This window comes from Vigna umbellata, chromosome 6, assembly GCF_029865625.1.
Source record: "Vigna umbellata cultivar VRB3 chromosome 6, Vumbellata_1.0, whole genome shotgun sequence".
Taxonomy (NCBI): Eukaryota; Viridiplantae; Streptophyta; class Magnoliopsida; order Fabales; family Fabaceae; genus Vigna; species Vigna umbellata.
Window position 1 is genome coordinate 32,787,569 of NC_142170.1, and position 11,574 is coordinate 32,799,142.

The 11,574-nt window shown below is 35.2% G+C and overlaps 1 non-coding gene and 1 pseudogene across 1 annotated transcript; one reads left to right on the forward strand and one right to left on the reverse strand.

The window, feature by feature from the left end:
• Positions 1-6,066: 6,066 nt before the first annotated feature.
• LOC148197269 (small nucleolar RNA R71) lies at positions 6,067-6,173 on the reverse strand. The gene has a single exon (XR_015780532.1). It is a non-coding gene; the product is annotated as a small nucleolar RNA R71 (small nucleolar RNA).
• A 1,309-nt stretch (positions 6,174-7,482) lies between these two features.
• LOC124824936 (uncharacterized) lies at positions 7,483-10,889 on the forward strand (annotated as a pseudogene).
• Positions 10,890-11,574: the final 685 nt, after the last annotated feature.

Consider the following 11,574-nt stretch of genomic DNA (forward strand, 5'->3'; position numbering starts at 1 on the left):
CATCTTGAGTACATGGCTTACTTGCTTCTAGATTTGGCTTGTCCTTGCTAGAGCATTACCATCAACTATAATTTCATTATTTTGCAATTTCGGATACACAAGAGCATTCCTAATTAAGAACGCAATGCACCGCCGCTAAACTCCAACAGACCGAGACATTCTCCGTCGTAGAGACGCCAGCAAACGAATCCACGCGTCGTGGAGATGGGTTGCGCCGTAATTTCGAACTCGCATTCCCTCCTTGCGAGAAAGAACCAGAACCGAGAACGATTTGTGGAAGAAGGGAGGCTCCTACAAGGCCAAACCAGAATAGAGAGAAGAAAAGATGAAGGTTTATGCCTCCCCTTCTTGTGAAGTTGGGACAAAGAAGAGAGAAGAAAGAAGTTAGAGTTTGAACCCTCGCAGAAATGCCACCGCTGCACGACACCCTCGCCGCGACCTCGTCTTGCCTCGCCGTGCTCGCCGCCAACATTGAGTCTACCGCGGTGAAGAAAAAGTGCATAAGCTTCTGGATTTCACATGATCAAGAGAAAAAAAAATGAAAGATACCCAAGGCTCGCGAGGAAGGATACCTAAGGCCAAGGGTTTTCAAAAATAAAACTGATTAGGGTAAATCACCACTTTCGAACATAACCTTTCGGACAAATAGATAATATTGGAAACAAAATGAAAGTTTTGGATGTTAATATTCAATAGTAAAATAGATTATCGAGCGTTGTCCAACTAGATATTTTCTTTCTTTTTTAAGATATAAATGTTTCTTAAATAATTACAGCATATCTCTAATATTGTTTAGGGATGTTGAATGTGTACAGACAATCCTTGTGTAATCACAAAGCTTCATATATGCAAATTCTGAATGACTTAGCCTAAGTCTTCTACATGGATACATGTCACCAACCTGGGTGAGATAGACACTTATAGGAAGATTGTGGTCTATTACATATCTTTGTAAAGTTAGAATCTATTGTGTGTTGAGTACTCCTAGTGTTTCATATGCATATGTAAATATATATAAATATTTTTCCTATAAAAAAATACATGGATATATGTTAGCCAAAAACTTGTTGGGCTCGATTTCGGCAAGTGTACCGAATCGTTCAAGTAATAAACCGGTAAGACCGAGTATCGTTTTCCCAAGAGACTAGTAATACTAGAGAATTGTGCGATTAACAACTCATATAGACTCAAGAACATAACATCAATTTACAGAACAAGTGCAGAAACATAAATTCATACATAATTACAAAGTTGGACTTTGGTATTGAAGGCACTTGGAAATGGAAAAGACTAGAAATGGTATGAAATGACATTGTTAAGGTTATTTTTCACCAATGCACTCTTGTGTATAACCAATTTCATCTCCTCTCTATCAATTTACTAAAGTCAATCCACTAAAACACTCTAGCCCTAATCCCTTAGGTGAAAGAGCCTAGGTTTTCCTTATCAAACTCCAATCCCTTGGACAATCTAACAAGCAAAACCCGCATTAAGAAGTAGGATCTAAGACAACATGTGAATCATCTTCCATCCCTAGAATCAATGAACCACAAGGACTCCTATTTCAGTTCTGGGTTCCATCTTACGTCCCCATAATCAAAGAACACTCGTGCTTCCACTCTGGACGAGCGTGCACTTATCCTGGGCGAGCATCCTTGCGCTGCTGACAAGCGTTTCTGCATGTGCTTGCTTTGGTTCATCTCTATAATTTGTTGGAGACTCTTCCAAGCTCATTTTTAGCTACAAAATAAGGGATTATTGATGAAAGTTCATCAAAGTAGCCAAAAACACAATTATTTAGAAAACAAGACAAAAGAAGAGGATTTAACAAGTTATAAGTTAGAAAGGAGTTGATTTTGCTACTAAAATGATGCTTAAATAATGGTAAAATTTAACATTATCAATATAATATTGAATTTTTCTTCAATTAACAATAATTCATTCACTGCGTTATTGAAGGAAAATATTCATTATCAACAAAATCACTTGATGAATATTTTGGACATTTTTTAAAGGAATTTCTCTTCTAAATCAAATGAATGAAAAATTTGTATATGAATTTATATAAATAATGTCAAATCAAAAGATTAATATATTCAATAGTAGATGTATATTTGAGGATTAAATATTCACAGTTTTCTAACTTATAAAATGGATTCGATGAGGAAAACCAATACCTTAAGGTAATTGAACTGGTTTCATTTTCTTCTTTGTTTTCTAACATGCTTAATTTTCTAACGCATAAGATGAATTCAAATATATAGGACAAATCAATAGTTTAAAGTTTTTGGACCATTTTCATTTGTTTTATATGAAGTGTCTAACATGCTTAAATTTTCAAAGGAATTAAATAAAACGATTTTGGACCAATTTCGTTTTCTTCACTTCAAGTGTCTTTATACTTTTTTTAACACGTTAAATGAATTGCAATACAATAGTCAATAGCTTATAAGGTCTTTATGGACCACTTTCATTCTTCTTTTCCAATGTCTAACATCTGCAATTTTCTAACCCATAAAATAAACTCAAACAGAACAGCCAAGAGGCTTTTGGACCATTTTCATTTTTTAAAGTGTCGCATACTTAACTTTCCTAACCCCGTTAGTACAAAACAGTGTATAACGTCACAGATTCAGCTATCAACCACTGAATAACCAACGTTAAAAATGATTGGTGACATTTTTATAAATAAATATAATTATTAGACGTTGCTTAGCACTGTGTCCTACTGGCTAAATTTTGTAAAATTGTTTGGCATGAAGATGAAAATGTACTTACTTATTACGTCGAATGTCCTAAAATTAGACGTCAAAAGGTTATAAAATGTCGAATTTCCTAGAGTTAAACGTCAAAAGGTTAGTGAATTCAATAAAAATTTGAGCAAGAGGTTAAAAATTCATTCACTTTATCTTAGCGCGAGATTCTCTTCTCTACTCAAACTTTTCTCGAATGAAGTTTGACGACCACCAAATGTAATATTTTTTTCATTTGATACAAATGCATATTGATTAACTACTTTAGGTATGATTTTCGTTTGTTTTGACTGATTGTTTTTGTGTTCTTCTTCTTTATAGGTGCATTCTGTTTTCTCTCTCATTGGTGGCAACATTTTATTTCGACGAACCCACCTTTTGAAGATTAGCTTTCGTTTTCGTTTTGAAGAACTTGTTTGTTGAACTTGTGTGTTGTTGTTGTTTGTTGTTGTTGTTATTTGTTGTTGATACTACATTACACATTATACATCTAAGGTTTAGAGTAGAACTAAGAGTATATTGAAAACAACTCCAAATGACCTAAAATTTGTCATAGTTTTTGTCCTTTTACATTTGTTGGTTTTCTCCTTTTCAAAAATGACCTAAAAATTTTTCATAGTTTTTGTCTTTTTACATTTGTTGTTTTTCTACTTTTCAGGTAGAGTTCTAAAAAAGGATCACAAAGGATCAAAATTAATTAAAAAAAGAAAATTTTTTATTAATTGTCACACATTAGCAAATTTGACGTTCGACATAAAGCATTTTGGACGTTGAATTGTTCAACGTCCAACATCAATTAACAATTAACGTAAATTAACGTCGAATATTTTAAATTCGACTTCAATTTAACATCTTCCGATATGATGTCGGTTTCAGATTTGACGTGAAAGGTCAAAAGACACCGACGTTATACGATTCTTTTGCACTAGTGCCCATAAAATACTATGAGAGAACCATAGCTTTAGAGTTTTAGACTGGCTACATTTTTCCTCTTTTAAATTTGTGATAAATTTTCTAACTTATAAAATGGATTCAATTGGGGAAATTAATGAATTGATATTTTCGGACTAATTTCCTTTTTTTCTCTTTTTCAACCATCATGTACGATAAATAGGTTGTTGCTTTCTTAGGAATACTTTTATTTTTTCTTCTGTGTTATTTGTGAACTGGTTTTCTATTTCAGAGCAGACTAAGACTGTCATTATTTTTTCTTCTGTGTTATAACCCATACATCCAGTCACACATCTTAAAGTTCTAATTCCACGCAACTCATGCTTTGAAATAATATACACATCATGTGAACTAAGTGTAGTTTTCATTCATCTTCATAGTTTTCTACCTTGCAAAGTAAGCTAGAAAAATGAGAAAACAATAACATCCATGTCCACATTGATCAATACATTTGATGGATTTCCTTTATATGTTTGTCATATTAGTTTATACAATTAATGATTTTTTATAAGTGTGAAAAAGAGTTGTTTTTACACTTATAAATGATCTCAATCTTCTAATTATTCATGTTATTACTCAGTGAAATGTTGTAATAGGAAGTAGATTGTTTTTGTAAATTATTGTACAAGAAAGGATGTATAATTGGGAGTCTGCCAGCCAATTCTCGCATAGCGCAAGCCAAAACTCGCACTGCCAAGAAACGGAAATTCGCATAGCACACCATTACTTGTGCGCTGTGCGAATAACATCAGTTGAGAGGCAGCAGTTACACGAAATTCGCATAGCGCACACACACCTGTGCGCTGAGGGAATTAATGAAGTTATGTGGTTTTAAAAGACGTGACAGAAAGGCAGAAACCATCTTCTGACACACGAAAATAGCCAGAAAAATACTGGAGAATTCAGAAGACGATCAGGAGACCTTTCAAGACATCAAGACTTCACTTTCTGCAAGGAATTGCTCTAAAGAGTATGTTTGAGATGTCTAGGATAGGCTAAATTTTCTGTTCATTGGAATTGGTTGTATGACGAGACATTAATGTAAATTTCCTGTGCAATATATGTTTTTGTTCATGTTCTTTTCTTGACTTGCTTTTGATTATACGGAAGTATTAATCTCTTTAAAAGTTCTTTTGTACTGGAAAGTATTTTTAGAACCATAAACGTAAGAAAAGAAACTAAAAGTAAATTACGCTAGGAATAGCTTCTGTGCTTTTGGTCATTCTCACATCTGAACTTAATGCAAAATTATCTGATGAATTGATTAAGGAATTAATAATTCAATATATAATTTTAGAACTTGTTTTAAGGAATTGAACCAAGATACTCTCATGTGAATGCTTGAACAGAGAATATATGTTCTCTAGGATCTTACTATAATGTTAGTCAAAGACCAATTCCAGTGATCTTTTATCGCATTTTTCAATCTTATTTTTTTTTACATTGTTAATTTCATGCTTAAATCCAAATTGAAATCACAAATATCATTAGTAATTGATCTTGATAAATAATTCAAATTGATTAACGTAACTCAAATTCGCTTGGGAGAACGATACATTTTTACTTATCAACTATATTACTAGGAACGATTTGGTATACTTGCCAAAAAGTTATCAAGTTTTTGGTGCCGTTGCCGGGGAATTTGATTGTTATTGTTATTTCAGTCATTCATTGTTTATCAATTTCAATTTTGTTCCATTATCTATAAATCCATTGTTTTTAATTTTTGTTTATCTGTATATATACATTGTGTTTTGTTTCTGTTGTTATTTCTTTGGGTTGATATCTTGAGATTTTTGTTCTCTGAATGAGTAGGAGAACAAAATCTAAAAATTTATTGTTTGATTCTGAGATTGAGAGAACAGCCCGTAGACGTAGGAGATAAAATAGAAAAAAAGAAGCTAGAGAAGCTAGCTTGTCTGCTATCTTCAACACTTTTTCTTCATTTGATCAAAAGGATAAGGATATGGAGGGAAATAATGAGGAGGAATGAGTTAGGCGTACGTTGGAAGATTATGCTTCTGTGTCTATAACTTCATCTTTCAACAGTATAGCCCGACCTGTGGTAAATGCTACTCATATGGAAATGAAACCTGCACTGATTCACCTTGTTCAAAGTAATCAGTTTATAGGAATGTCACACAAAAATCCCTATGATCATCTGACAACTTTTAATGAGATTTGTAACACTGTAAAAATTTTACATGTGCCAAATGAAGCAATTAGATTGAGTTTATTTCCCTTTTCTTTGGCGGGAAATGCAAAACTTTGGCTAAATTCTTTTCCTGAAGGGAGTCTGACTGCTTGCGATGACGTAGTGGCAAAATTTTTGACTAAATATTTCCCCCAATCCAAGATCAATAAAGGTAAACATGAAATATCCTCCTTTCAACAAGAGCATGAAGAGTCGTTGAGTCAAACATGGGAGAGGTTCAAGGGGTTGCTAAGAAAAACTCCAATTCATGGATTTGACATTCCCACTCAATTAAACCTGTTCTTAGGAGGTTTAAAATCTCACACAAAGTTTATGCTAGATGCCTCTGTTGGAGGTAACATTAGGTGGAAGACACCTGATGAGGCACAAGAAATAATTGAAAATATGGCATCTAGTGATAATGATGTCCAAAGTGAGAGAGTGCCAACGCAAAAGAAAGGCATGTTTGAATTGCAATCCCAAGATGCCTTATTAGCCCAAAATAAAATCATGACTCAACAACTTGAATCAGTAATGAAAAAGTTGTCACAACTACCAAAGGAACTCCAAACTGTATCACAGGAACAACATAATCAAACTGTATCACAGGAACAACATAATCAAACTGTGCAAGGTTGTGAACTTTGTGGTGGAGAGCACCAAAATGGACAGTGTGTTATTCAGTCCAATGTTAAGGAAGAGGTAAATTATATGGGAAATCAAGGTCGTTCGGGAAACTATGGAAATTATAATCAAGGATGGAGACCTCATCCTAGCATGGGTCAAGCTAGTTTTAGTAGACCACCACAACAATAGTTTCAACAACAACCTACTCTTTCTGATAGGACATCCAAACTTGAAGAAACGTTGCAACAATTCACGCAAATGTCCATATCAAATCAAAAGAGCACAAAATCTTCTATAAGGAATTTAGAAGTTCAAATTGGTCAGTTGGCCAAGAAATTAGAAGACAAGCCTGCAAATACATTTGGAGCTAACACGAAAACAAATCCAAAAGAGCATTGTAAAGCTATTACTACAAGGAGTGGTAAAGTGTTAGAAAGTGTAGTTGTGAGAAAAGAGGATGAAAAAGAAAAATCCAGTGAAGAACAGGAAGAGAAAGAAGAGAAAGTTAATGAAGAAGAAGATAAAAAGAAGGCAGTGGAAGAGAGTCATAAAGGAAAACAAGTTTTGAATCCTTTACCGTATCCAAAGACTTATTCTAGAAAAGAAAAGGAAAGTCAATTTTCTAGATTCATGGCTCTCTTCAAAAAGCTAGAAATCACAATTCCCTTTTCAGAAGCACTTCAACAAATGCCCTCTTATGCTAGATTTATGAAAGATTTGTTGACAAAGAAGAGAAAGTATATTGAGGAAGAAACAATTGAGGTGCAAGGGAATTGTAGTGCAATCATCCAAAAACTTCTACCACCAAAATTTAAAGATCCTGGTAGTTTTACGATTCCATGCACAATCGGAAAACTCCCCATTGAAAAAGCATTGATAGACTTAGGTGCAAGCATCAATTTAATGACTTTGTCTATGTTGAAGAAAATAGGGGACATGGAAGTAAAACCAACAAGCATGACACTTCAACTAGCAGATAGGTCTATCAAGTACCCATATGGAGTCATTGAAGATGTTTTAGTGAAAGTTGACAAATTCACTTTTCCAGTGGATTTTGTTATTCTTGACATGGAGAAGGATACTGAAGTCCCCCTTATACATGGAAGACCTTTTATGAAGACTGCTAGGGTGATAATTGATGTTGATGATGGTCATCTGAAGGTGAGGTTACATGATGAAACATTTACCTTTAATGTAGTAGAAGTTATGCAACACCCTAAAGATAGAGGAAACTGTTTCAAAGTTGAAGTTTTGGATGATGTTGTTGAAAAAGTGAGAAGTTAGATGTTTGTGAAATCTCCCTTAGAGCGTGTCTTGATAAATTCATGTGAGGAACTTACTTTAGAAGAAGAATCTGAAGTAGAGGAGATTTCACAACATCTGGAAAAATTGAAAGAAGAGAAATCCACTGATGTGAAAGTGGAAAAATTAGAAAAGGCTCAATTAGATGATCAGAAAAAGATGGAATTAAAAATGTTTTCTGATCATCTTAAGTATGTGTTTTTAGAGGAAAATGCCAAGAAGCCTGTGATAATAAGCAATTCTTTGTCAAAGAATGATGAAGCAAAATTGGTTGAAATCTTAAAAGAAAATAAAAAGGCAATAGGTTGGCACATCTCTGATCTGAAAGGTATAAGTCTAATGTATTTCATGCATAAGATTATGATGGAAGAGGACTACAAACCCATAGCACAACCACAGAGGAGATTGAATCCAAATTTGAAAGAGGTGGTGAGAAAGGAAGTACTTAAATTGCTTGAAGCAGGAATGATATATCCTATCTCTGATAGTGCTTGGGTGAGTCCTATACATGTTGTTCCTAAGAAAGGGGGTATGACTGTTGTTCAGAATGATAAGAATGAATTAATTCCTACAAGAACAGTCACAGGGTAGAGAATGTGTATTGATTACAGAAAACTAAATCAATCCATCAGGAAAGACCATTTTCCTCTCCCTTTTATGGATCAAATGTTGGAAAGGCTGGCAGGGCAAGCCTATTATTGTTTCTTGGATGGCTATTCCGGGTACAATCAAATAGTAGTAAATCCTGAGGACCAAGAAAAGACTGCTTTCACTTGTCCCTTTGGTGTGTTTGCATACCGAAGGATGCCATTTGGTCTATGTAATGCTTCTGCCACATTCCAACGTTGCATCTTAGCCATTTTTGCTTATCTTGTTGAGAATTGCATAGAAGTTTTCATGGATGATTTCTCAGTCTTTGGCAAATCATATGATTTATGCTTGCAGAACTTGGATGTAGTCTTGAAAAGATGCATTACCACGAACCTTGTGTTGAATTGGGAAAAATGTCATTTTATGGTTCGTGAGGGGATTGTCTTAGGACATAAGATCTCATCCAGGGGGATAGGTGTAGATCAAGCTAAGGTTGATGTGATTGAAAAGCTACCACCTCCTACAAATGTCAAAGGGGTAAGAAGCTTTCTTGGACATGTTGGATTCTACAGAAGATTCATAAAATATTTTTCCAAGATTGCTAAACCCCTTTGCAATTTGCTTGTGAAAGACACTCAGTTTGAGTTTGATGATGAGTGTTTGAAAGCTTTTGAGATATTGAAAGAGAAGCTAGTCACAGCCTCTGTTGTAGTTGCACCAAATTGGACTCAAGATTTTGAGTTAATGTGCGATGCTAGTGACTATGCCATTGGGGCTGTATTGGGACAGAGACGTGGCAAAGTTTTTCATGTTATTCATTATGGCAGTAAAGTTTTGAATGGTGCACAATTGAATTATGCCACAACTGAAAAAGAATTTTTTCCAATTGTGTATGCTCTTGAAAAGTTTAGACCTTATTTGATAGGATCTAAAGTTATCATTTACACTGACCATTCAACCATAAAATACTTACTGGCAAAGTCTGATTCAAAACCACGTCTCATAAGATGGGTTTTACTGTTACAGGAATTCGATCTTGAGATAAAAGACAAAAGGGGAGCGAGAATGTCATTGCTGATCATTTGTCGCGCCTTCTTAACACTGAGGTGACTGAGAAAGAAGGAGAAATTAAGGGAGAATTTATTGATGAGCGTCTGATGCTCATACAACAGAGGCCATGATTTGCAGATATGGCTAATTTTAGGACTGCAGGAATTCTCCCTGATGATTTGACTTGGCAGCAAAAGAAGAAGTTTCTACATGATTCCAAAGAATATCTTTGGGATGATCCTTATCTCTTCAAGTTGGGTGCTGACCACTTACTGAGGCGGTGTGTCACAGCAGAGGAAGCTGCTGGTATCCTATGACATTGTCATAACTCGCCATATGGAGGACACTATAATGGAGAAAGGACAACTGCTAAAGTGCTTCAATCTGGGTTCTTTTGGCCAACCTTATTCAAAGACACACATGTTCATGCAAAAGGTTGTGACAAATGCCAAAGAACTGGAAGCATTTCAAAAAGACATGAGATGCTACTGTAGGATATTTTAGAAGTTGAAGTGTTTGATTGTTGGGGAATGGATTTTATGGGACCATTACCTTCTTCCTACAACAATGAATACATCTTAGTAGCAGTGGATTATGTCAGTAAGTGGGTGGAAGCAGCAGCATGCCAAAAGAATGATGCTAAGACTGTGCTCAAATTTCTCAAAAGACAAATCTTCTCAAGATTTGGAGTGCCTAGGATCCTCATAAGTGATGGAGGATCACATTTCTGTAACGCTCAATTGGCTAAGGTCTTGACACACTATGATGTGAGGCATAAGATTGCCTCACCTTATCATCCTCAGACCAATGGCCAAGCTGAAGTTTCTAACAGGGAAATCAAAAGAATCCTTGAAAAGACTGTTTCATCATCAAGAAAGGATTGGGCTGCCAAATTAGATGATGTCCTTTGGGCATATAGGACTGCCTTAAAGACTCCTGTGGGGCTAACACTCTTCCAGTTAGTCTATGGCAAGTCATCTCATCTCTTAGTTGAGATGGAACATAAAGCATATTGGGCACTAAAATTCCTTAACTTTGATTCTTCTCTTTGTGCAGGTAAAAGAAAGCTTCAGTTGCAAGAGTTGGAGGAAATGAGGATGACTGTTTATGATTCTTCAAGAAAATATAAAGAAAGGGTCAAGATGTACCATGATAAGAAGCTGATAAAGAGAAAGTTCCAACCTGGACAACAGGTATTGTTGTTCAATTCCAGATTCAAATTGTTTCCAGGTAAGTTGAAATCTAAATGGTCTGGTCCTTTTGTGATAAAGGGAGTCAAGCCTTATGGTGCTATTGAATTGATGGATCAAAATTCTGAGGATTCAAATAGAAGCTGGATTGTAAATGCTCAAAGATTGAAACATTATTTGGGTGGAGAGGTTGAACGCCTCACCACAATTATTCATTTATCTGAACCATGAAATGTTTGGGTCAAGCTAGTGACGTTAAAGAAGCGCTTGCTAGGAGGCACCCTAGCACATGTTTGTATATATCTATGCTTTTTGATTTTGTTTGTGTAATTGTTAAGTTTGAGAGTGGAGAGGAAGTGTTAAGGAAGCTTGAGGAATAATTTCTAACGCTCTAGTCGCACAGCGCACAGTTGAGGTGCACTATGCGACTAGATGATTTTATGAAGCAGTGAATTATTCGCACAACGAATTTCACGCGCTATGCGAGAGAGAAAAAGAAATTGTTTTGAGATTGTAGTTCGCATAGCGCATTACATGCGCTTTGCGATTAAAAAAATTGAATTTTCTCTCTGCAAAAGGATTCGCATAGCGCATTGGATAACAAGGCGAATAAAATCACTAGAGCAATTTAGGAGAAAGTGAGCATTAATTCGCATAGCGCACACTTTGCGCTATGCTACCAAAAGTTTAAGGGAGAGCTCTGTCAAAATATTCGCAAGGCAAAATTTTGCGCAGAGCAAATTAAATGTGAGAGGGAATTTTTATTTTAATTCGCATAGCTGAAGTGCGCTCTTGGAATGTTTTTCTAAAAAAATGTTAGAAAAAAAAATAAAAACAAAAAAAAATTTAGTCGCACAACGAACAGCTGCGGTGCGCTATGGGACTGAACACCAAAATTCAAAAAAATAATAAATTA